Here is a 27,012-nt window from a genome sequence, read left to right as displayed (position 1 = left end):
AGCCCACGGCAGAGGCCATCTGAAATAGCCCATATGGGATTTTGCTAGATGGGCTGGGGCCCCCGGGGACAGCACCCCGTTGGCTCCCAGCTCCCACTCTAGTCTGGGTTCTAGAACCTGCGAGGGCGTCACCAATTTGCTGAGCTTCGGAGTCTCCAGGAAAGCCAAAAGGTGGAACCCTTTCAGGGGTCCCGAAAAGCGTGAGCTCTTCGAAGCAGGTGTTTGGTCTCTTAGAGCAAATGCTTGATTCACGTGGATCTGAGCTGTGGGCGCTGGCTGGTTCTGTCCAGGGTCACGCTCAACCTTAAAAGCAGCGCTGACGCTGAAGCACTGGAGAGGAACATTCCGAGTCATTCGGACCCTAAAGGAGTGCTCACCGGTTGTCTGTCGATTGTTCCTACTGCCGCTCTGTTATCTGGCCAGCGAGCAGCTCCCTCACCCGCAAGCTGCTCCCTCCACATGATTTGCCAGCCACCACAGGGCAGCGACTGAACAAAATGCTCTTCTAGGGGATGCCCTGTTCCACTCCATTTTTATCTCAGCATTCCTGTCCTTTAGATGCGCTGCTGCAATTCTCACTCCCCGCTGCCTAGGTACGTAGCGTCCATTGTGTATTTCCTGATGATGCGCTTTGGTTTGTCTCTTGGAAACACTGTTATTGCACCCCAGGGACGCAGCCTCCAAACTGTTGCATTCAGCCTTCTCCTTCCTCAGCTGTTCGAATCGCGGTAAATCCCTTCCAAGAACAAGGTCTGTCTTTGCCACTTTGGGCTTTGCCAAATATTTCAAACGGCCTTTCGCATCTGGGCAAGGGGGAATGTTGGTATGTATCATCAGGCTGAGGCAATGTTCTTAAACTGTGGTCATGATCCACTAGGGGCTTCTGAAATCAGTTTAGTAGGTTACAACTGCATTAGAAAATAGAATCGAGTGCGCCTGGGTGGCGCAGTCGGTTAAGCGTCCGACTTCAGCCAGGTCACGATCTCCCGGTCCGTGAGTTCGAGCCCCGCGTCGGGCTCTGGGCTGATGGCTCAGAGCCTGGAGCCTGTTTCCGATTCTGTGTCTCCCTCTCTCTCTGCCCCTCCCCCGTTCATGCTCTGTCTCTCTCTGTCCCAAAAATAAATAAACGTTGAAAAAAAAAGTTTAAAAAAAAAAGACTTAATGATATAACTCAATAAAAATGTAAAACTGTTCATGTTTAAAGCACAATATAGTCGTGATAGCACACAACTATTAAAAGGAAGGAGGTGTCTGGGTGGCTCAGCTCATGATCTCGAAGTCCCTGAGTTCAAACTCAGGGACTAGCTTTGGATCCTCTGTCCCTCTCTCTCTGCCCCTCCCCTGTTCATGCTCTGTCTCTCTCTGTCCCCCAAAAAATAAATAAACGTTGAAAAAAAAAAAAGAAAAAAAAAAGAAAATAGAATCGAACCAAAGAGAATAGAGTAGACGTACAGGAGTACACAGCCCGTAACAAAGGTTGGTTTCTTTGTGAAATTTTCTTTTTGGTATAAACACACTCACATAGATACATAAACGTGTGTACTGATGTGGGGGCACGAATGTATTTCTGTTTATTTTTTAACCTTTATTTTAACTGTGACGTATTATTAACCCCCCAGCAGCATATATACAATTTCTATTCTAAAGACTCATTAGACCAACTCCTAAGTTTCCCCCACTATGACTGAGAACGAAGACAGAGCTGAGACCTTAGAAACCGTCTGTCTGGGGGCACCTGGGCGGCTCAGTCGGTTAAGCGTCCAACTTGGCTCACATCGTGATCTTGCGGTCTGTGAGTTCAAGCCCCGTGTCGGGCTCTGTGCTAACAGCTCAGAGCTTGGAGCCTGTTTCAGATTCTGTCTCCCTCTCTCTCTCTGCCCCTCCCCCGCTCGTGCTCTGTCTCTCTTGCTCTCAAAAATAAATAAAACATAAAAAATTTAAAAAGAAACCGTCTGTCTGACCCTCCTCACCTCATTCCCCTTCCCGGCCCCCAGAAGCAGCCGCACTCCTGACTTTTACAGTAATCATCCCCTGGCTTTGGTCACAGTTTTGCCCCCCACATCTACATCAGGAAGAACACTGAGTTTGGTCTGCCTTTGAGCTCTTCCTAAGGATTCTCCTGGGATTTGCTTCTTCCCCTCAAGGCTGTGTTCCTGAGATTTTTCTCTCGTCGGCACGTTCACCTGTAGCTCAAGCATTTCACTGGCGTGTAGCTTTCTTCGTAGGATTGCACCATGATACCGGCACCATCCTGGGGCTGGTGGACACGAGAGTCATTCCAGATTGGGTGTTTACAAACAGTGCTGCTCCGGAACCTTCTCCCTCATTTCCCCGGCATGCCTACAGAGGGGTTTCTCTGGCACGCAGGAGAGGGCTGTTGGATCTGTGATTCCTGCATGTTCTACGTGACGGGGTGCAGCTCGGTGCTTGCACCCATTCTCCACCACCAGCCCACACGTGGTTTTGTTCAGATGTATTTCTGACTGTGGTCTGTAACCAAAAAAGTTGGAAGACGTGTCTAAAGGCTCCTAAGGTAAGAACGGTACTTCTTTAAAACTAAGAATTTTTTCATTGCCGTGTGTGTGTGTGTGTGTGTGTGTGTGTGTGTGTAGGTGAGCCTGGAGGAAATTAGAGCAGGAGAAAGGATGAAAGGACACTCACGTTGTGAGCACTTGTTACCCACCATGCACCGAGCACAGCGCTTTACCAATTTGCACGTATTTTCTCCTAAATCTTCACATCAGCCTTGTGAGACGTGGTTAAATCCCACTCGGTAGAACAGAGGTTCAAAGAAAGTAAGGAACGCACCCAGAGCCATATGGCAAGAAATATGCTGGAACTGGAATTTGAACCCAGGCCTATCGGTCTCCAAAGCCACCTGACCACTTTTCCCACCTCGGGTGCTCTTCCCAAGGCCCCTGCCTCTGCAGGTTGTACTTCCCTGCCTCACTGGCACATGACCTTGGCCCAGGATTGCCTCCAAATCACTGTGAGAGAGGCACAGTTCATCCCAGGACTTCAGATCTTCCACAGAGTGTCCTTGGCCCCCTGCCCAGCTCACACCTGCCCTCCAGATGCCAGGACCTGAACAGCTCACCATTCCGCCCGATGCTTAGACGGCTCTTGCCAGTCACTGGCTCCTTGGTCTCTCACTGTCTCTCTCTGTCTCTAGATGGTGCCCTCTTGCTGGAGGACCGGCTCGACCTTTCCTCTCTGAAAGTTTTCATGTGTCTGCTCCCACCCAGGGAGGTGAGTTTTAGCTCCCCCTCAAACTGCTCCTAATGGCGAAGCCTCCACCACTTGAATGTTTGCAAGAACTCCTGTTCTGACCTTGGCCACAGATTGCCAGGGCAGCACGGGGATTTTCAGTTGGCAAAATGGGGTGTCTGAGTAGCTGCCCCAGCAGGAGTTCTTCCGGACTCTATCTTAAACGGCTGCCCCAAACTTTTCTCACAAGACCTAAGGGCACTACCTGTAGCCAAGGAGCTATTCCCCTTCATTCAAAACAAAATCAAGGATGGAAGGGAGGGGAGAGGAAGGACGTTCGTTTGTTCATTCACTGGACATTCACCGGGCACTTTTGGGGATTGGGGGAGGTCACTGCTGTAAGACACCCCAGCCAGTCCTCACAGAGACAAATACGAAAGCACACCCATGCATTCTGTTTTTGATACGCTTGTGTTGATACAGGTGGAGGCTTTCTTTTGGGTATTTTACGTTCTTCTGACCATGAAAAGGGCAATCACGGAGGAGATGTTTCATTATCAAGGTATTCTTAGGATGTTTTTAGACTGTTCTCACAGCTCTAGCAGTTCACGCAACAATTAATATATTCAGGCAGATTAGTCACTTACCAGCAAAACCCTCGATTTCTATAGCACTGCTGGAGGCAGAAAACTCACTGTGTTTAACGGACTTAATTAGTAGCTCGGAGTTACAACTGAGATCATTTGGAAGTCCCACGGACAAGAGAAAGTGGCAGGAAGGACTGATCACCAAAGACTGAGAAAATGTGTTTTCTAGGCAAATTACACAGAAGAGTTTCCACCGGCTCAAATGGGGCTCACTTTCAAAAGACAGGCCCTACAGATTAAGGACTTCTGTTCAGTGAGCTACTCTGGAGAGTCAACATTGGCCCACATTCAGCCCCAGTCCATTCTACCCTGAGTTATATACCGCATACGTGTGAGATAGGTAGGTAGGTAGGTAGGTAGGTAGATCGAGACAGACAGACATAAAGAGATTGGATTTAAGGAATTGGTTTATGGGATTGTAGGGGCTGGTAAGTCCAAAATTTGCAGCACAGAATGGAAGGCTGGAAACTGAGGCAGGATTGCTATGTTGTAGTCTGGAGGCAAAATTCCATCTTCTTCGAGAATCCTCGATATTTCCTCTTAAGGCCTTCAACTGACTGGGGGAGAATGACGTGCACTGAATTGTGTCCTCCCAGAATGCTTCTGTTTAGGGTCTAACTGTATTTGGAAATAGGATCTCTCAAGACGTAATTCAGATTAGATGAGGTCACAGGGTTGGGGCCCTCATCCAACCGGACTGGCATCCTTATTGGAAAAGGAAGGAACACCAGGGAGGGATGCGCAGAGAAAAGGCCATGTGAGGACTCAGGAAGAGGGAGGCCATCTGCGAGCCAAGGAGAGAGGCCTCAGGAGAAACCAAACCTATTGACCCCTCGATCTTGGGTTTCGAGCCTTGAGAAATAAATTTCTGCTGCTGAAGCTCCCCGGTCAGTGGTCTTTTACTGTGGCAGCCTGAGCACAACAGTTCAGAGGCCCACCCGTATTATTGATTGCAATCTCCTTGATTTAAAGTAGGCTGAGGGGTGCCTGGCCGGCTCAGTCGGTAGAGCATATGACTCTTGATCTCGGGGTTGTGAGTTCGAGCCCCACATGTGGCATGGAGTTTACTTAAAATGAAAATCTTAGGGGCACCAGGGTGGCTCAGTTGGTTAAGCGCCTGACTTCGGCTCTAGTTGCGATCTCACAGTTTGTGGGTTTGGGCCCTGCATCGGGCTCTGTGCTGATGGCTCAGAGCCCGGAGCCTGCTTCGGATTCTGTGTCTCCCTCTTTCTCTCTGCTCCTCCCCTGCTCACATTCTGTCTCTCTCTCTTGCTCTCTCATTCCCTCTCTCAAAAACAAAATTAAAAAAAAAAAAAGAAAAATTTAAAATAAGTAATTAAAAATAACGGGGCGTCTGGGTGGCTCAGTGTGTTAAGCATCTGACTTTAGGCTCAGATCATGATCTCATGGTTCATGAGTTCGAGAGCCCCGCTTCAGGCTCTCTGCCGTGAGTGCAGAGCCTGCTTCGGATCCTCTGCCCCCTCTCTCTGCCCTTCCCCCACTCTCTCTCTCTCTCAAAAATAGATACACATTAAATAAATAAATAAGTAAATAGAAAAAAACAGCTGATTGCCGGCATTAATCATATTAAATTTACCTTCACAGCAACTTCGAGACTAGTGATTGACCAAACACCTGGGCACCTAGGCCCCCACATCACACACATGGAACTTGAGCAGCAACATTGGATGAGTTTCACACTCAGATGAAGTCTGTTGCTAGGCTCCCTTGACCTCAGGTCCGATTTTGCCACCAAATGAGTTTTGGGAGCTTGGGGGTCTGGGGGGAAGGGGTGGAAAGGACCAAAGGTTAATTTCACTTACTTTACAGTTTCCATTCTGATCAGGCCTGCTTGCCAAAGTGCAAAGGGCTGCTATCTATGCGTAAGAGCGATAATAACGGCAGTCAGTTATTAAATGTGTATCATGCTGCCAAGTGTTAAATAACTTTATTCTCCTGTATCTTTCACGGCAGCCCTGTGAAGCACGTCTTATTTTTCCCATTTTCTAGAAGAGGAAAGTAAACCCAGAGAAGGGAAGGACTTTGCTCCAACTCACACAGCAAAAAAGAGGCCGAGCTTGTGACCAGCTCGCTATGCTGCCTCCTTCTCCGGAGGGATGTGTGCAGAAGGGAGAAAGTGTAACCGCTCAGAAAACATTGGGGCGCCTGGGTGGCTCAGTCGGTTGAGCGTCCGACTTGGGCTCAGGTCACGATCTCGCGGTCCGTGAGTTCGAGCCCCGTGTCGGGCTCTGGGCTGACAGCTCAGAGCCTGGAGCCTGCTTCGGATTCTGTGTCTCCCTCTCTCTCTTCCCCTCCCCTGCTCATGCTCTGCCTTTCTCCCTGTCAAAAGTAAATAAACATTAAAAAAAAAATTAAAAAAAAAAAAGAAAACAGAGAAAGTCCACACCCTGAAGCCAACTCACCGCCAAACCACTGACATCCTTCTGAAGTCCTTCCATGTGAGTCTGCCCCCTAGACTGTGGCTGGAGGAACCTCCTGAAGATCTGGCATGGGCACTCCCTTTCTCATACATCCTCAGTGGCTCCCCATTAATTAATTACTCAACACAAGCAGGAAGCCTCACCCTAAACTCAAGCCCCCCCTCCCCCCGCCCAAACTTGGCCTTCATGGGGTTCTTGCTTTTTTTTTTTTTTTTTTTTTTTTTAGCAGCACTGCATCTCCTTGCTGCTTTCTGCCCCATACCGTCCTCCCTAAACTGAACACCCCCTCCTCCCAGGTTGCAGAACGGACCTTCTTGTCTGATGGAAGGAGGGAGCGCTCTGGAGTCCTCCCGGTCCCAAAGTCTGCCATGCGGAATCACCACTTCGGTAAGTTGCTCCCTCACTCTGAGCCATTTTCTACTTGTGGGTACCTTCTGCCCGAGGCTGATGTGAAAACTCACAGGTAAGGTACAAGGACGAGGCGTCACGCATAGGACGCGGAGAAGTGCTCTTTCCAACCCCCTTCCAGGGAGCCGCTGAGCCCGGGGGAAGGAACAGCCTCACCCTTGCTCACAGGGTCAGTGTTCACCGTCCCTTTCCGCGCCCATGAGTGGCCTCAAACATCTGGCCTCTTTGGCTCCCAGAACAGCAGAAACCCCTTTGGTGACTGCCAGCGCCTGTCCGCACGCCTTGGGTCCGAGCCGCTCTGGAAAGCTCGTCCCCTCTCAGCTCCCGAGTCTGTGATTGACATGCTTGTTTCTGGGGGTGGAGGTGTCAGTGAAATTCCACAGGCTTGAAAAACATTGAGCAGCGTCTCACTGAAATTGCTTTTTCCACCCCGCCCCCCCCCCTTCATTTTTAATTTGAAGAAAACAAAAGCCCAAATGCTGCAGCGGAAGATTCATTAAATAATTTACTGCACCTGCCATTTTAAGGGGTAATTTAATACAGCCACCCTTCGAGCCACCTTTATGACAGAAATTTTCCGCCTCCTTTGGGAAGGTGGCTGCGTTCCCTGGAGTGGATGCCTGGGTAGCAGGAGAAGCCAGAAGCCCTCGAATGTTTTCCAGCCCCGACAGAAGCCAACCCCATCAGACACACGGCTGGGTAATGGCTGCAATTTCACGCAGATTAAATTTACCTTTGGGGGCGAAATATGGACGCAGAAAGGAAACCAAACCCTGTGTTTTCTATCTTCTTTTTTTTTTTTTTAATTTTTTTTTTCAACGTTTATTTATTTTTGGGACAGAGAGACAGAGCATGAACGGGCGAGGGGCAGAGAGAGAGAGGGAGACACAGAATCGGAAACAGGCTCCGAGCTATCAGCCCAGAGCCCGACGCGGGGCTCGAACTCATGGACCGCGAGATCGTGACCTGGCTGAAGTCGGCCGCTTAACCGACTGCGCCACCCAGGCGCCCCAAACCCCGTGTTTTCAAGGTAGCCTAAGATCCAAGTTCAAAGGGATCAGAAAAGAGGTTTGTGATTTGGGGGATTTAATAACTTTTCATTCTTTCACTGGCTTTTCAAAGTTTACAGTGCCTTTTTCTTTGTGAATCCATCTGCATTAAGGATACCACTGCTGTCATTAACCACAAAAAGAAAAAAAAAAAAAACAACCTAAATGGATTTTTTCCCCCTTAGCTTAATGCGTTAATTGCATTGCTTAAAAAAAAAAAAAAAAAAAAAGTCTGGAATAAAACGCTCAGGAAATCACTTGTGACACATCTTTTTAAAATTATGGTTAAAAATACACATGACATGAAATTTGCCAGCTTCGTCATTTTTAAGCATACAGTCCAGTGGCCTCTGGTGCATTCACGTTGTTGTGTTACTGGGGACACTTGCACTTCCTCCTACCCCCACCCCCAGCGCCCCAGACTCACTAGAAAGGGTCATAGCAAGATTTTGTCCAGTGATATATATATTTTTTTAAGTTCATTTCTTTCTGAGAGCGAGCACACGCACGTGTCTGCATGCGAGAGGAGGTGACGGGCAGAGAGAGAGGGAGAGAGAGAATCCCAAGCAGGTTCCATGCGGTCAGCGCAAGCCTGAGGTGGGGGAGCGGGGGGGGCGGTGAGGGGCTCAATCTCACAAACCTCGAGATCACGACCTGAGCCAAAATCAAGTGTCGGACACTCAAGCAACAGGGCCACCCCGGTGCCCCTGTTGAGTGTTATTTCTGCCTGTCCCTTTCCAGCTTTCTTGGGATGTTGTGCCTTTATCCTAGGAAAGTCCCTCCTCCAACTGAAAAGTAACCATCGAACTCGTCTATCTTAGCCAAGTACCCACAGAACTAGAGGGACATATTCTTCTCTAATTTAGAGTCACTCTTCTCCGCACAAAGACTAAGGAAAAGTTGTAAGAGGAGAAGGAGCCGTTTGTTGGGTAGCTCTGTGCTCCTTTTGTGTTAAGCCGTTTACAGATGTCTCCCTATTCGCTGTTTATAATAGTGTCCACCACTACGGGCGCAGAAGTTGTGGCCCAGAGGGGTGAGCGAACAAGGTCCCGCAGCTAGGACTGAACTCCATGGCCAAATGCATCCGAAATCCGATATGGCAGATCAGCCAAGAGAGAAAGAACCTGGAAAGGCAGGAAGATTTCTGGGAGGGAGACGGGGAGGGTAAGCGAGTCAGGAAAAGAAAGACCACGCTGGCCTCCCTGGCCGGGAAGAACATCATCCACTTGGGCTCTTAACAGTACTTGCAGAGGCTATAGCTGGCTGGGCTTCACTCTTGTGGAGAGACCTCCCCCAGAGGGCTTCCAGACAGCGCCCTCCCCGCTTTGGGGGTCTGATTACAGCCATGACAAATTACTTTGATCACTTGCCTTCTCCTGCTCAGAGGGTCACTCCGAGCTGCAGGCAGAGTTTCTGACTCTGCCTCAAATTAAAACGCCAACTCGATGTCACGATAGATTTTCTTAACCACCCGTCTCTGAGTGTTGGAATGTCTCTGTCTGGTTGAAAATGCCCCCTGGAGAGTTACCATGGCAACCCTTGTCTGCAGCATGGCAGGATCATATCTCTAAAAGAGACTTCCAAATTGGTGTGGCCACTTTCAGCCACAGGCCCACACAGGGTTTTGCTTTGGGTACCCAGCTGATGACTCCGGCCTGGGGGCGAAAGTCCGGGAGAAAAACTCAGTGGTACCAAAACACACGAGGCGCTCCCCCCTCCTTCTCCCGGAGCCTCAGGAGTGGGTTTGCATCTTCTCTGTCAGGATGTACTTATTTCCCTCTGTGTTTCCTCCGTCTTCCAGGCTCAAGGTCAAACCCTTAGAGGTAGATTTATTTCTTACAGAAAAAGACTGACATGCAAGTTAGGGAGGAGGCAGCTGGCTCAATAAAGGGGGATAAAAGAAGATAGAAACCTTTGAAGGTTTGAAACCTGGAATTGGGTTTTGATAAAAGATTGAGATAATTTTCAAGAGACTCGGTGACTTGCTCTTCCTTCCTCCTTCCCTCCCTCCCTTTCTTTCTTTCTTTCTTTCTTTCCTTTTTTCTTTCTTCTCTTTCTTTCCTTCCTTCTTTCTTTTTTCCTTCCTTCTTTTTCTTTCCTTCCTTCCTTCCTTCTTCTTTCTTTCTTTTCTTCCCTCTTTCTTTCTTTCTTCTCTTTCCTTCCTTCCTTCCTTCTTCCTTTCCTTCCTTTCTTCTTTCTTTCTTTCTTTCCTTTTTCTTGTCTTTCCTTCCTTCCTTCTTTCTTTCTTTTCTCCTTCCTTCTTTCTTTTTCTTTCTTTCTTTCCTTTTTTCTTTCTCTTTCTTTCTTTCTTTCCTTCCTTCCTTCTTCTTTCTTTCTTCCTTCTTTTTTTTTCTTTTTCTTTCTTTCTTTCTTCACCTTCCTTCCTTCTTTCTTCTTTCTTTCCTTCCTTCTTTCTTTTTTCTTTCTTTCTTTCCTTTTTTCTTTCTCTTTATTTCCTTCCTTCCTTCTTCTCTTTCCTTCTTTCTTTTTTCTTTCTTTCGTTCTTCTCTTTCCTTCCTTCCTTCTCCTTTCTTTCTTTCTTTCTTTCTCTCTTTCTTTTTCTTTCTAGAAATGGAATAGAAATGCACACAGCCAGAAGATTTGGAATGTATAATTTGTGACAAGCAAGTTCAAAGTTGTACAGACTCCTATGCCAGTATTTAATTAGTGCTGTGATCCGCCTAAAGATGGGGAACAATATACCTTAGCACTTAAAAGCTGTGCAAGCTTGATTATGTGAGTGGGTAGAGGAGATCCACGAATGTTGCAGAAGCACCAGCCATTTCCAGATCTTTCTGGTTGTAAAATATGGTCACATTATTATTTTCAGTGGCTGTAATCACCCAGGAGGACTCAGAAGAGTCCATTCATCCCTTTCTTCCATTCCTATCTGCCCGATCTCTCCTGACATCACAGTCTGACCCCCTGACCAGGAACAGCGTGGATTCCTGCAGTAAGAGACTCTGAAGCACATAGCCAGAGAGCCCCAGACTCGTAGAAAATCCAGAAGAAGGAAACATTCACTTTTATCATGGGTCAGTGTATTAGTTTCCTAGGGAGCTCTAACAGAAGACCACAAACCGGATGTATTAAATGAACAGGAATTTATTCTCTCATAGTTCACAAGACCAGAAGTCCAAACTTGGGGTGTTGGCAGAACTGGTTCCTTGGGGGAAATCCTCAGAGAATCCTGTGTGTGCATTTCTTGTAGTTTCTGATGACTACTGACAATCCTTAGCGTTCCCAGGCACACGCATGCATCGCTCCGGTCTCTGTCTCTGTCTTCTCACGGCCGTCTCCCTGTGTGTGTCTGTGACTCTTCTCTTCTTGTAAGGAGCCAGTCATGAGGGCCCTACCCTGATCCAGGATGACCTCAGCGTAACTTGATTTCATTTGCAAAGATCCTATTTCCAAAAAAGGTCGCGTGCAGAGATGGGGGAGCAGAGACCAGAACTTCAGCATGCGATTCGGGGGAGACACAGTTCAATCCGCAACATGGGAGTCCCTCCCGAAACAGACCCCGAGACAAAGATTTGAATGCAGATAGGTTACGTTTGAGGGGATCGCAGGAGGTAAGTGGAGAAGTGAGGAAGAGAAGGGAAGGAGGCCAATACAGAGGGCATTAATGAGCAAGATGCCGTTGTGGGCAGTTGGGGGTCAATCTTGTTGGGGGACTCCAGGAGACAGTGTCAAATGCATCTCCGAGCTGTCATACCCGAGGAAGTTAGGGGATTTATCCCCTGTTTTCTTTCATTGGCTGAAAGCCCACCAGCAGAACCGTAGAAGGGACAGTGGGAAATGGCTAAGTGCAGGAATGGTGAGGGCCGTGGCTGGACTGCCAACATCTTCTGCTGGAACATCTGATAATGACACCTTCTCTGACGCTGAGAATAAAGACTTCGCATTGTAAATCACTCCAATTACTTTTTGAGCATTGGCCGAGAACTACTGTATTATAAATTAGAAGTAAAAAAAAGATATTTACTCCAGAAGCACTCTGTTCAAATACTGCCCAATTATAGATCATCTCAAATGTTTTAAAAAAATGTGTCACGTATTTATTTTTGAGAGACAGAGGGCGAATGGGGGAGGGGCAGAGAGCAAGGGAGACACGGAATCCGAAGCAGGCTCCAGGCCCTGAGCCGTCAGCACAGAGCCCGACGTGGGGCTCGCACCCATAAAGCGAGAGATCATGACCTGAGCCGAAGTTGGAAGTGTAACTGCCTGAATGAGGTGCTCCATCTGAAATGTTTTAAAATTAATAATTGCATTATCTGAACTTTGAAGATCCTTGTGCTTCTGTCGTATCTTTCCATATCTTCAGGGTTTGACTTTCAGTCCTGTGCCTTCCTCTCCCCAACTCATGTCTATCTGGTAAAGTCCTATTCAATCTTTAAGACCAAATTGCGTCCCCCCCTCCCCATCCCCCCCCCCCCTCCCCATTGACTTTAAGCTCCTCTTAGTATTCCTGTACTATGGAGCACAGCGCCTCACATGGTTGATGAATGAATGCATGAACGTGAGATCACTGGTTCTCGGAAGCTCTCCATAGCACACACCCAGAAAGTCACACTCTAGCAACAGAACCGTGCAATTCGTTACACTTCGAAAGATGTCATCAGCCAGAACATACTTTAGAGTCCCACAAACACCTTGAAAATCGTTACAGTTTGTTCAGGTACCACGGAAAAGGCCAGCACTCGCCCAGCTTTTCTCCCCGCGGTGACGGCCCCGGCGGTGCTCTTGTTCCAGGGCCAGCAGGTGTTCTGTTCACAGCCTCCAGTCCCCGACTCCACGTCAGCTTGTTGCCCCCTCCCCCCACCCCCGAAAGAGCCAGCCCAATGCCCGTCACTGCCAGCAGACCTGACTCAGTGGCGCTGGCATCCCGGCACGTTCGGGCCCTGCTCTCTGGGCTCTTGGTGCAGGCGTGCGGCAAACGCGAAGGTCTTTTCCCGTCTTAGACCTTCTGGGTTTTTTTTCCTGGATTTCTATAGGAGCTGAGGAACATCTACAACACAGGCAGCTCGGTCTCTCGGGGCACCTGGGTGGCTCAGCCAGTTGAGCGTCTGGAGTTTGGCTCCGATCATGATCCCGGGGGCGTGGGATTGAGCCCTCCATCCGGAGTGTGGAGCTTGGTTGAGAGTCTCTCTCTCTCCTCTGCCCCTCTCTCTGGTTCGTACATACACACACACTCTCTCTCTCTCTCTCTCTCAAATAAATAAATACCCAGTTCCTATTCCTCACAGTCCCTGATTTCCAAAGTTTCATGTTGAAAGTTTTATGGGCACCCAAGGAATCTATAGTGTAATGAGGAAGACAGATGATAATCTGACACTAGAGGCAATCATTGATATCACGGAGAGCTTCCAAGTGGAGAAGGACAGGAAAACTATCAGTGGGCAACGGCTAGATTGGGATTGGGAGAGAATGTGGGTATGACGGTGTTAATGCACCTTGGCCCAGGCTTCAATTAGTAGCTTCTTGTTTCTGGAGGGGTGTTTTTTTGTTGTTGTTTGTTTGTTTGTTTTCGCGTGACCACTTGGCAGCCACGGGGCAGGTTGATGAGGAGGAAGGAGGTCCAAGGATGAGCCAGATGATGGTCTGCCCGCTGTCCAGCCAGCGTACATTCTAATGTCTGCAGACAACGGTGAGCTGAGGCGGAACAATGCGCGCCATGGGAAAGGGTCCCGTCAAGCTCTCTGGTGCAAGCCCAGCAGGCAGAAAGGAAACAGTCTCCACCCAAGAGAAGGAATCACTTGATGCCCACACAGGGCCCGACGGTTATGGGGGCTCCATGCCCCAGACTTTGGCTTCGTAAGCGTGTTTGATCCCGTCGGTAAAAGAGGCCAGTAAGGCACGTGGCAAATTGTTTCTAGGTTCGATCAGCAGTCCGCTGAGCATTGTGGATGTGCCCCAAATGCCGGCTGATTCTGGTCTTTTACTTTTCGCTCTCCAAGGGTCGTCCACCTGGCTTTCCGCACGCCCTGGGGTTGTGCGTTAGGAGCAAGAGGCACTGAGGACGTGGAGATCCTGTAGCGGGGGTTTCACTCTGCCGGACAGGTGCGCGGTGTTTTACCTACAAGTATTTCTCATAGTTGCCCTTTGAAATACGGATGGTAGCCATCCCTCATTTGCCCACGAGGCCCAGAAAGGTTCAGTGATTTGTCCAGATCACACGGCCAAGAAGTGTGACGGGTCGGGATTTGACCCCAGACCTGTGGCACTGCACAGGCTCCGTGTGTGGTCTCAACCACAGTCTTCCTGTCTGGCGAAGAGTCGCGCCGTAGAGCACAAGCCTGAATTGGGACAAGCCCGACGACTGAAAACATTAAAGGAAGAATTATGTGAAGCTGAAAATGCTAAGAAGCAGTAGTTTAAAATATGCACAGAGGTGCCTGGGTGGCTCAGTCGGTTGAGCGCCTGACTTCGGCTCAGGTGGTGATCTCACGGTTCGTGGGTTCGAGCCCCACGTCGGGCTCTGTGCTGACAGCTCAGAGCCTGGAGCCTGCTTCGGATTCTGTGTCTCCCTCTCTCTCTCTGCCTCTCTCCCACTTACACACTCTCTCTCTCTCTCTCAAAAATAAATAAAAATTAAAAAAACTAAAAAGAAAATAAAATATGCACAGCACAGACCTTGCCCTCCCGTGGGTGGCCAAGGCTCACTTCCTCGAGACCATAGCTCTCCATCCAGCAATCCAGTCCAAGTGCTGAACCGGACATTAGGGCAAAGTTGCCGTAGATCAGAAGCCAGCTGGCAGGGGGAGTGGGAGGAGAGTGAACCTGCCCCTCTGATGTGTCATGTTAGGGCCTCATGGTGTTCTTTTTTAACTTTTGAATTGGAGGCCAATATTTAACATTCAGGACATTTTACACAAAATACAGATTTTTCTGCTTTTTCTTGACAAGCCACGCTGGACGAATATTCCTGGGCATTTCCAGGAGTTGGGTGGCTGCGTGGGCTCCATCATTCACAGGATGTCCCTGATCCCCCCTGGGCATCGTAGCCTCGACCGCTGCGCAAAGTCACGTCCTCGGCGCGGAGCTGAGACCCGTGAGGTTTCTGGCGAAGAAGGAGCCAAGTGTATGCAGACTTGAGTCACACTCTGTCACGGCGAAAAGGCCAGAATTGGCATTTTAAAAATTCATCATCTTCTAATAATAAAACCCTGTATTTACAGAGAGCCGTGCTTCCGAGAGCATTCGGGCTTGTGCAAACATCAGTTCTGGAAGGATCATCACAGGGGCTCAGGGAAGTGAGAAGGTGACTCGGAGTGGGGTCTCTGCAGTTATGGCAAGAGGCATGAAGGAAAAGTGGCCTGTTCCAGGCGGCCAGAGGGATGTGATGTGGGTCCAAAGAGCAAATATTTGCTGAGCAGCCACCTGTGACAGGCGCCAGTCTTTGCCCCGCGGAGCACCTGCCTTCAGGGTCCCGTGCTCAGTTCCTTAGTCCTTGACTGCAAGCCAGATGGAGGTGGAGGAAGCTGGTCCTGAGGGGCCAGAGGGACAAAGTGCACCTTGGTGGCTTTCTGCAAGTCTGCCTGGCCTCACAGTCACCCTCTTTCTATCAGGCTCCGGGCCCTGGCGTACCCTGGTCCTTCCGCCACTCGTCCAGCTGGCAAGGGCCCTGCTCGTCCTGGCCTCAGCTCAGAGACCACCTGCTCTGGAAAGCACTTACTCTTTTTTTTTTTTTTTTAATTTTTTTTTCGTTTTTTATTTATTTTTGGGACAGAGAGAGACAGAGCATGAACGGGGGAGGGGCAGAGAGAGAGGGAGACACAGAATCGGAAACAGGCTCCAGGCTCTGAGCCATCAGCCCAGAGCCCGACGCGGGGCTCGAACTCCCGGACTGCGAGATCGTGACCTGGCTGAAGTCGGAAGCTTAACCGACTGCGCCACCCAGGCGCCCCAAGCACTTACTCTTTTACAATTCCTCTCTGGTCTCCCTACCGCAGGGCCGCCCTCTCTGTGAGGGGAGGGAATGTGTCCCTTAGGGGGCGTCTCTAGTTCCCTGTCGCGTGCTGGCAGGTGGAGGGGCTCCAGTCAGCGCACCCTTCCTGGCCCCGTTCCCATCCTCACTCATTGCTTCTCTGGAGAGGGGTAATGGGCATGGGGAACCAGGGTGCTCGGTAAACCAGCCCAGAGTCCTCTGGGCTCTCCCCTTCCTTTCTCTCTCTGTCTGGCCCCCGTGGGGGAGCTGGGGATGCCTACCCACTCTCAGCCTGGCAGTGAGCCCCCCGGGGGGCACGCTCCACCCTTTGGGGGAGGCTGCCGTAGTCCGGCTCTGCAGCGGTGGGCCGGACACGTGTGGAAAGTAATAGGAACCTTCGTATCTACGCTGTGCCCTCCAGTCTGGCTTTTGCCAGTGCTAAGGCTGATATTTTCATCTCCACCTGTCTCACTCTTGAGTATGTCTATCCACTGGTTTTGAACTTAGAAACTGGAAACAGAAGGATAATATCTTTCTTTTGTAGACCCACGGTAGTGTCTGTTTTCTATCCCTGCACCTAGTACATGCCTGGCACAGAGGAGGTGCTCTCCATGTTGAGCAATGAATTTCTCACAGATTCTGGGGTAGGAGGCTTCTGCTTTTCCTCCCTCAAGACAGGAGAAGTGCAAAGCACGCCCACTGTCCCGGCCCCTGGGTGAAAGTGCTTTCAGGCAGGAGGCCGGTGAAGCCTCCCAATCCGATTGGCTGAGGGTCTCCTATCTTTGAGGAAGTTAGGTATGAAATGGCATTGGCTTCAGTTTGAAATGCCCGGGGCAAAACTGCCCAGACCTATCTATTGAGAGAACAAAACACAATGTGGATTTGACGAAGTTGAATTCTTTTTCAGGACAGGAAAATAACTGCTGAAGTTTTTGTTTGAAAAGCACCACAGCTGTCTGACAAAAAGGCAGTGAACGAACGTTGAACTCATCTCAGCCAAGCTGCCCCTCTGCGCTCAGATCGAGACCGGGCTTGGGAGGTTAAGTCTCCCCGCTTGTGTCTTCCCCCAAAAGTAGCAGATTTTGTGGGTGGATTTGGGGAAAGAGAGGGAAGAGGAGGTGTTCCCAGGCTTGGCTGTGAGGAGAGGAGAAACGCCATGGCAGAGGTCAGGTGAGGCTCAGAACTCAGGTGTCACCTTTAATACCACCGGGGCGCTAACTGAGGCTCTGGGCTGCCCGCAAGCCCCAAGGAATGACAAAGTGAAAAAAAATGTCTTTTCAGAGAGCATAAAAGTAAAATTAATAAGAGGGACATGAGAGCGATCCCAAGACATCCACCCACGGGACAGAGAAGGAGACTGTAGAATTCTTCCTAAGAAAGTAAATGACAAATAAGGTGAAATTAAAAATCCATTGACAAAGGTACCCAGTAATCAACGCGTATTTCTGTTGTCTTGGTGCTGAAGCAGGAGTAATGCCTCAGGCTAAGTCTTCCAGGCCACACAAAGGATATTTTTCTTTCCCCTGTCATTTTGTGTTGTGTGTGGGGTGGGGGTGAGGCCGGAGGGGGGGGAAATGGAGCGCCCGCCCCCGGCTGGAGGTGCGCCTGCAGAGCAGGTGGGCGGGGCTTCCTGCCAGGATGTGCAGTTTCAGGAGCGGGAGGCAGCAGGTTTGCCTGATGGGAAAAACAGAACCAAACCCAAAAGACCGGAGGCCCTTTGAGCAAATGCAGATCCCGGTAGGGTACATTCCCGTCCGGCAAGGCTCTTTCGTTGCTGAGAGATGGGGAAGCTACTGGTGCGGGGCCAGGTTGGAATGTTGGCTCTTCCATTCACCCGATTTTGATGTTGGGCAAGTTGATGAATCTCATTGTGTCTGTTCCCCCACCTTTTATAGGAGGATGAGAGCGTCTATTATTTCAGGAGTGGTGCAAATTAAATAAACGAGCGTTCTGCGCCACAACCTGCTTTGTCACCTTGTGGTAGGTCCAGAAATCCCACCCTTAGAAAGCATCCCTCTTGTACATCTCTTTGGAAATCAACCATTTATTTATTTTAATTTTTTTTCAACGTTTATTTATTTTTGGGACAGAGAGAGACAGAGCATGAACGGGGGAGGGGCAGAGAGAGAGGGAGACACAGAATCGGAAACAGGCTCCAGGCTCTGAGCCATCAGCCCAGAGCCCGACGTGGGGCTCGAACTCCCGGACCGCGAGATCGTGACCTGGCTGAAGTCGGACGCTTAACCGACTGCGCCACCCAGGCGCCCCGGAAATCAACCATTTAGATGGCTTCCTGCTACGGTAGTCGCCCCAGGAAGAAAGGCCTTTCCGGGAGGGGCCACAGATAGCCCCGGGGCGGGGAGTGCTAACATGATGGCAATACTTAAAACCTCCATTCGTGGAAATGTTCGTTCATTCGAGGTGTGAGTTAATGTCTCCCAGCCTAGGAGGAGCACAGAAGTTAAGTGGAGGTCTGCCTGGGTGGCATCCTCCTGCCAGGGCTGTGACTTTGGGCAGGCTAAAGTCTGTTTCATTTTTTTTTTAAGAGATTTATTTATTTATCATTATTTTTTTAAATATGAAATTTACTGTCAAGTTGGTTTCCATACAACACCCAGTGCTCATCCCAACAGGTGCCTTCCTCAATACCCCTCACCCACCCTCCCGTCCCTCCCACCCCCACCCCCCAAAAAAGGTTGCCTGCTCTGTTTCAGAAGCCCCCTCTGAAGACGGAGCCTATCTGTAAATTAAAGATACATGCATGGCGCCCTCCTCAAAAGGCTGTCGTGAGAATTCAGTGAGGTAATTATGGGATGGGCTCACAAGGGTGCCTGGGACATATTAAGCATTCAGTAGACATTGGCTCTTATGATCATGATTGGATTCGTCCTCCCAGCTGGAGCATTCCTGAAGGGAGACAGAGAAAGAAGCTCCTGGAGCCCAGGGGAGGGGGCCGTGCCACCCTCCAACCCCCAGCCCCACCCCGTGATCGTTAGCACCCCGTAATCAAATCTTAGCAGACTCTTTTCTCAGAGATACAGGAGGGCGATTGCCTGAATCTGCTAAAAGAAAGGACTGGCGCTTCTGGTCACCAGATTGAGCAGCTAATCAGGGCTCTCCATCTGTGATTATAAAGTCGTGAGAGACGTGAGAACGGGGAGCTTGTTAAGAACTGAACCAGCGTTAGCCACTTCTAAGAGGCAAAGCTTGCAATGAGCATCAGAAACTGCTGTGTCTTAGGCATTAATCAGGCAATAGCTTATGATGGGTTTTTTTCGTTCTTTTTTAAATATCCAAAGCCAAACCTCAAATGCCTTAAAGATGAGGACCCAGGACAGACCAGGAGTCTAAAATACCGGAGGACCCAATGAACTCGGAGGTTCTAATGAGGTGTTGAGCGTATCACTCCATTCAGAAGACTGTCCTCTGGCTTCAGCTGCTCAGCAGGGGGTTCAAAATACTTGCTTTCCCCCCTTCTTTCTCCCTTGTGTAGTGTTTTTAGTGTTTGTTCCCAACCAATCTGCGATCGCCTGCAATTACTTCATTTTCCCCCCTCGACTCTCCTGCAGTGCGCCAGAGTCTGGACACCTAGGTGAAGTAGTCACCCCCAGCTTCTGGTTGCTGCGTTTCTCTCGCTGCTCTGCCAGGGAGCAGAGGCCTCCTCCGAGCCCTGTCCCTAGCTGCAGGGTCCTCACGGAGGGCAGGCAGCAATGCTCCGCAGGTGTGCAGTGGTCCCTGACCGACGGTTTCCAGGGCACACACCCGCAGGTGCACACGTGTCCCTGCACCCTGGCCCTGGGACCCGGAGGGAGGCGCCTGACCCAAGAACTATAGTCATCTGGCTTCCAGGGATGGCTGAACCAATCAACTTCCTTTGTTCAGAAATCCACACTAAAACAGACCAAAACAAAACAAAAACTACAGACAGCACATTTACCCACTGTTCGCAACTGCTACCACTGAAGGGTCACACAGCGGAGGTGGCCGTGGGGGCAACCGGCCAGGATGGAGGGGCCGCTGGCAGCCCAGCGGAAAGGAGTAGATGGGAGGCGCGTGTGGCCAGCCTGACCAGAGTGGAGGGCCAAGGTGAAGGTCCAGGCTCCAGGTGCATCCTCAGAGGTTTGACCTGATTACAGCTCCACGTGGATTTTCAAGATGAAGCCTGTTTTTTTTTTTAGATTTTTTTTTCAACGTTTTTTATTTATGTTTGGGACAGAGAGAGACAGAGCATGAACGGGGGAGGGGCAGAGAGAGAGGGAGACACAGCATCGGAAACAGGCTCCAGGCTCTGAGCCATCAGCCCAGAGCCTGACTCGGGGCTCGAACTCACAGACCGCGAGATCGTGACCTGGCTGAAGTCGGACGCTTAACCGACTGCGCCACCCAGGCGCCCCTTTTTTTTTTTTTAATTTTTTTTTCAACGTTTTTTATTTATTTTTGGGACAGAGAGAGACAGAGCATGAACGGGGGAGGGGCAGAGAGAGAGAGGGAGACACAGAAGATGAAGCCTGTTTTAATAGTGCCGGCTAAGCAGGATGGTCTTTATTGCAAACAGATGATCCCAATCCGGCTCATCGGTACCCTCCCATAAGATGCCATCCGAGCGCAGCTCCCTGATCTCCGAACGAGTCAGCCTGGCCGTGCGTGGCTCTGGGCTGGCCGGTGGGACCGGAGGCCAGTTGCCAGGCGTGGCCTCTGAGTAGCTGTGACTTTAAGAGCTGCCTCTAAAACAAGTCCTTGTGGCTCACTTATAGGTAAGTGATAACTGCTTCCTAGTTCTAAAATTGCTTTTTGGAGTCGGCATGTACATAACTACTCAAAACATATTTATTGGGTCCCTTGGATGTTCAAGTCATTGCAGTAGGTGCTGAGCATGATTCAAAGATAAAACATTCAGGCTCTAGACTCATAATTTTGAAAACTAAAACGCGCCTCTGTAGGAGTCAAGATAAAAAGTGATAACTTTCCTACAAAAGTCCAGATAAAACGCCATAGGCGTTCAGAGCTGAAACCAGCTACTTCCTTCCAGAAGGATTAAGTGACATGGTGAGGCAGAGATGACATTATGTCTGGGCCCTGACCGTCCAGTAGGACTTGAAGGCTGGTTAGTAGGAGGCATAAACAGGAAATAGCTCAGAGGGGAGGGGAAGAAGCCTCAGAGCTCAGAGCCGGAGGGGAAGAAGCAAGAAAAGGGGGGGAAAAAAAACCTAAATCAAATTGTGGAGGCAGATTGTATATTCGTCATCTAAGATCTGTCCTCACATGGAACCTGGGGGTTCAACTGGGGGGAGGGTGCTCACCCCACTGAGGTCCAAGCAGCCCTGACCACAGGAGCTTTTCCCTCGTCAACAAATTTCTTTTCTCTTCCTGATGGGCCCCACCTCCCTCCATGGTAAAACGTTGCCAGATGGATTTAATTCAAGTGCTACGTAATAAAAACATAAAGTAAAGAGAAATAAATGGGAGTGCTTTAAGTAACGCGCTCTGGCATCTCATAAAAGCCTCTTAAATTGATCACATCAGAGCGCATGGTGTAGACTCAAGAAAAAGGAGGGTTTTATGGGAGCTCTGGCAGAGCCCCAAAGTGGAGTCGCGCTATGCTTGCTCCAATCATAACCCTTCCTCATCACGTTTTGTGCTTGAAATGCTGCACCCTGCACGATGGGCTTTCCTTCCCTGACCACGGCACGTATTTAAAAACAAAAACCTGCGGTTGTTAGCAATTCCGGTCCGTTCTGACCAGACTAATCATACCGGGCCTCTTGGCTGCTAAAATCCTGAGGCCTGTTTTCCAGCGATCAGGAAAACCAGAACGTTAAAAGCGTTCTTCCAGAGGTTGAGAAGGATCTGGGGTTTTTTTTTTGCCCCAGTCTGGCAGCCTTGGGATGGGCTGATTTTTGCATGGTGCTTAACCCCATTTCCTGGTATTCAGTATAGAGAAAACTAGCGGCAGTGTCCTTTGCAGCTGGAAAACTCCCCACGAGGTGTGAAGATCTCTTTCCAACTCCACTCCAGGGTGTCCTCTTGCCTGTCTCATCCTCTTCTACAAAATGCCATCCAAGTGCAGATCTCTTGACATCAGAATGAGTCCGCCAGGCTGGGGCTGGGGGCTGGGACAGGGCGGGTGGAGGGGCGGGGGTTGTTGGCCAGTGGATTAGAACGCTGATCCCAGCATTCTGCGGAACAGCATGAGGCAGCCTGATTGCCAAAAACTTGGCTTGAGCAGAGGAACACCCGGCAAGGCTTGGGAGTAATTTGTGTATCACAGAGGTGGAAGATCCTTTAAGCTGGATGTCAGGCAAGGCTTGGGAGTAATTTGTGTATCACAGAGGTGGAAGATCCTTTAAGCTGGATGTCAGACTACCAGAGACCTGAGGTACCGCAGGCAAAGTTCAAGAGGCTGATTGATGTGTTTTCTATGGATGGTTGACATTGGTGCTTATTTTTTTTTTAATTTTTTTTTCAATATTTATTTATTTTGGGGACAGAGAGAGACAGAGCATGAACGGGGGAGGGGCAAAGAGAGAGGGAGACACAGAATCGGAAACAGGCTCCAGGCTCTGAGCCATCAGCCCAGAGCCCGACGCGGGGCTCGAACTCCCGGACCGCGAGATCGTGACCTGGCTAAAGTCGGACGCTTAACCGACTGAGCCACCCAGGCGCCCCCGACATTGGTGCTTGTAAGACCAGGAATAACTTCCGTGGTTTTTCTGTGCCCACACACTTCCCAGGTACCAGTGCGTCTTTCTCAGTGTATCGACCTCCTGGCTCCTATCTTCTTGAGAAGCAGATCTGATCCTTAGAGCTAAATCAGGAAGTTTCTTTTCACAAAACTCCTGTATTGCAGTATTTTCCCCCTCAGGGTACCATTCTCCCAAGAAGCCTAGAAGACCTGTGCTTTGCTCCTCTGTCCCCCCCCCCCCCAACTCTGTTTTTTTTCTTTTTCTCATTGCATATTGACTGAAAGTCTAAATGCCATTCTGCTGTAGGTCAGAGATAAACAAGATCCAGTCCTGGCCTGCCCAGAACTCACAGTTCAGTGTGGGGATCCTCAGACAGGCACATCAGAAGCGCCTGGAGCACTTAAAAAAAAAAAAAAAATTCCTGGGCCTTTCCCCACCCATTAAATTAGAATCTTCAAGGATTCAAGGATGCAACCTAACAATAGGTATCCTCTTCCCAGTTGACCTTTGTGTAATCAAGGAGGGAATTGCTGGCCTGTTCGAGAAAAATAGTTACAACCCTATGTGGTTAAGTGCTGGAATAGAGGCCTGAGCACTGAGCTGTGTCTGCAAGGAGGGAACTCTGAACTGAGTTGTTGGAAGGGGGTTGGTGGTCAGGGAAAGCCTGAGCAAGGTAATGCTTGAACCAGGTCTTGAAGGGTGGAATAGGAGTTGGCTACGGGGCTTCCGGGCCAGGTAAAAGCTGGATGGGATGGGAGATTCCTTGAGACCGAAATGGACGCCTTAAAGGTCAAATTTGTGGCTGGGGCTCCATGCAGTTCCGCGCGACTGGAATGAAATGAACAAATGGGAAGTGTATGGAGATGTGGCCAGAGGCCAAATGATGCTAGCTTTAGAGGTCTTGCCAGCTCATTTGTATGTTTTCCCTGCAAGCCATAGAAAAACTTTGAAGAGTTTCAAAGGGGATGGAATAGGATTACATTTACATTTGAGAAGGATGAACGAGGGGCGGTGTTATGAAGTTGAAGCTGGCAGGATTAGCTAGGGTATTCTTAGATTAATTTAAAAGACAGACCCGGCATCTCTGAAGGCGCAATACTGGAAGGCAAGATGACTTTGGCAGACACACAGGCTGGACTCATCAGACCCTTTACAAATGTGTCCAAGCCCTTCATTTTGCGTTTATTCCCCCTGGAAACTTCGTGCTCTTTCTATTGCCTGTTGTTCCATCATCCACACTCACTCAGTGTGAAGAGGTGTTTGTAAGCCTCAGTTAATACAATGATGGCTTTTCAAGGCCCCCATCCTCACGATCACATGGTGGATGAAGACCTGACTCTTGAGCCAGTGTGCTTAGTATGTACCAAGTATTTGTTGATCAACTTTGGCAGGTGATAACAATAGAAAGAATCAACACCTTTACTTCATGCAGAAGATGTTTTCAAGGAAGCACAAGCTTTCATTTCACGGTTAAATCAAAAACAGCTTGTTAGGGTGCCTATGTGGCTCAGTCTGTTGAGAGTCCAACTTTGGCTCAGGTCATGACTTCACGGTTCGAGCCCTGCGTCCGGCTCTGTGCTGACAGCTCAGAGCCTGGAATCTGCTTCGGATTCTGTGTCTCCCTTTCTCTCTTGCCCCTCCCCTGCTTGTGTTCTCTCTCTCAAAAATTAATAAATAGACCTAAAAAAAAAGCATGTTAAATTTATTGTCTTGAACACATTCTCTATGATCCCCAAACATACAGAACTGATAAACACAAGTGAATGAAAAACTCTTCTGAGTTCCTGCAGAATAGCATACAATGCTCACAAATAGTTACTAAACAGCTCAAGGATCATTTTTAAATCAAATGCTTACTTAGACCTAAGAAATTTGAGTCTGCTTCAAACAGCTTTGTGACTTTAAAAAGTAGGTAAATATAGATATAGCAGTTTCAAAACCCCAAATGAATGCAGTTAAAGCACCCTCTAGGAAAAACATTATAAATGTAAAAGCAGATTGGCTTAAGAGCCAAATACTGAATGAAACAACCAAAAACGATATGATCGCATGTCACGAACAAATACTTTAAAGTGTGAAAATAGATGACAGTTGTGTTTATAATATATGCTGGGGTTAAAAACTGGTGTCTCCATTATTTTGTACTCCATTTGCTTGTAACCTAACTTGGTCTGAGAAAGGCATCGGTAAGTCTCAATACACTCCCTGCTTTTCAAGCACCAGTCCTCTAGCTTGAAGAATATTGAAAAGCGGCAAAAACCGACTGGAAAAAAATGCCTGGAGATTTACATTAGGCTCATGAGCCTAAATCATGATTTTTATATGCATAAACAATGATGAAATCCTCAAAGAGGTCAGAAAAAGCCACAAAGCCCTAGCGAAGCTATTAACAATTCAGCATCTTCAGATCATGTGGAAATTTTAATTCTGTCTACCAAAGATGCGTGCAGAAATGGTATTCGTGATGATTAAGACCTGTAACTGTAAAAATGTGAAATTTATAGCCTCATAAAATGGTTTGTATAAAATGCAAATATCCCAGCTGGGTGGGTTGGCCACGGAGGTCTCAGTTGGGTTCTTGCCTGATCTGATTACCATTCTGAGTTCAGCATGGGCATTGGTTTTTGAAAAAGGCAGCATGTTATTCTTAAGTAGCTTCTTTGATTATCTTTTGAGCACTGTGATGGCCTCTTCAAATGGTGAACAGCTGTGCAAGGCAAACACATAAGCAAAAGTATGTTAATTTGGGGGGTAAATTAGGGCATTATGTTCTTAGGCCTACAAAATAGTTCATTCAAGTCTAAGTAAATTAATGTTGGGTTATCTGGTATGCAAGAGAAGCCAGAACCACTAAGATCACATGTTTGCGGACCTAAATGGTTGTAGGAGATGTAGAGAAAATAAAAAGTGGGAGTAAAGTGGCATTCAAGGGAGAAGGAAAGGGAAATTTGATTCCAAAAGCATGGCAAGATTCTGAGCACTATGGTGGGGCCCCCTGAGCAAATGTAATTATCTCGGAGAACTCTTTCCATTGGTCCCATGCTTTAGTCAATTTAGACTATTAGTTCCTTAGTCATAGTCCCCTCTCTGGGATTATCCCTGCCCTTAGCTCCCCTGGAAGAAGCAGGTCTTGGCAGACTTGGGTGTATCCTGTGATTGTGATGGACTGAAATTCACACTTCTAGTCATGGCTGAGTGGACTGGGCCCAATTTAATGGCTGTAGACTGATCAATCGATTTCTCTCCTGGGAATGGGAGTTAAGACACGGTGTTGCAAGCTCACCTCTAGAATCACATAGTTGGGGACATTGGAAAATGCATGGAGGTATTTTAGGTTGTGACAATGAATTTGTGAGGAGACCTTACTAGCATTCATTGGGCAAGGGCAGAGAATGTTGAATCTCCAGCTATGCACAAGACCATAGCTCAGTGAATCGCCCCATCCAAGTTGCCAATGATGTTTCCACTGGAAAAACATGATCTCCATGGAAGAATTTCTTAGGGTGTTGGGGGGCACAGGCATGGAGAGTAAGCCAGCACAGTGACAGGAGATAGAAACACAGTGATGAAGGGGACCATTGGCCCTGAGGGATGGCAAGCCTTGTACCTCCATGCCTCATACCTTCCCCATGGCACTCAGGCCTGGCTAGAATTCCTCCACTTGGTTCTGTGAGCTGTCCCTATAACCTCTCAAGAAAACACTTTTTTTTTTTTCCAACGTTTATTTATTTTTGGGACAGAGAGAGACAGAGCATGAACGGGGGAGGGGCAGAGAGAGAGGGAGACACAGAATCGGAAACAGGCTCCAGGCTCTGAGCCCTCAGCCCAGAGCCTGACGCGGGCTCGAACTCACAGACTGCAAGATCGTGACCTGGCTGAAGTCGGCCGCTTAACCGACTGAGCCACCCAGGCGCCCCGAGAAAACACTTTTTAACTTGACCTCATTTCAATCAGATTGTTGTTTTTTTTTTTTTAATTTTACAATCAAATGGTTCCACACGGAGGCAAAAATCTATGACCTGATCCCCTCTGTAGCAAGCTTAGAACTCAGTTAAGAGTCAGGACCATGTATGTTAACACCACCAAGCATCATGTAATATCTTTATTAAGGCAGATGGTGTGCTCCAGTGACGGGATTCTTTGTCAGCCTTCGTTTTCCTGAAGGGAACATAATACAGGTATCTCTTTCACGGCAGCTTGTTAAACACGCATGGGAAAAAAATGTGCTTCCTTCAAAAACAAATTATGTTTATGTATTTGGGACTTGGGAGGGAAGGAAGGAAAGGAATGTTGGGGGCAGATTGTTTGTTTTGATTTTTATTTTGAGACCGAGGCCCAGGCTGTGTTGGGGTAAGAAGCACAAGGGAAATCTGCGGGGCCGGCCTCCCACCACACACCCCTTTGCACTTTTGCACTGGCTGTTTTCTTGCAGCATTGGGATACACAACGTTTTCTGCAGAAAAGCCAGTTTGGGAAAAGTACACGTTTGCATTTTCCCTCTTTGAAACAAAAAGTAGCATCATTGCACTCCACAGAAACAAAAATACAAGTTGACAATCTAGATGACCTACTTTATTTCATAGGGGAATGTCAGTGGGAAATGTGACACTATGTTGCCACAAATTATTACTATCTGAGTGTATTTGAGAA

General features: G+C 48.7%; 1 non-coding gene across 1 annotated transcript; it reads left to right on the top strand.

Annotated features, from left to right (window-relative positions):
- The first annotated feature begins 14,145 nt into the window (after positions 1 to 14,145).
- On the top strand, positions 14,146 to 14,230 carry TRNAR-UCG (transfer RNA arginine (anticodon UCG)). The gene has a single exon. It is a non-coding gene; the product is annotated as a tRNA-Arg (tRNA).
- The last annotated feature ends 12,782 nt before the right edge of the window (positions 14,231 to 27,012 follow it).

Source organism: Prionailurus viverrinus, chromosome A1, assembly GCF_022837055.1.
Source record: "Prionailurus viverrinus isolate Anna chromosome A1, UM_Priviv_1.0, whole genome shotgun sequence".
NCBI classification, from domain to species: Eukaryota; Metazoa; Chordata; class Mammalia; order Carnivora; family Felidae; genus Prionailurus; species Prionailurus viverrinus.
The sequence above is the reverse complement of the archived record's forward strand: the minus strand, read 5'-3'. Positions and strand labels throughout refer to the sequence as shown.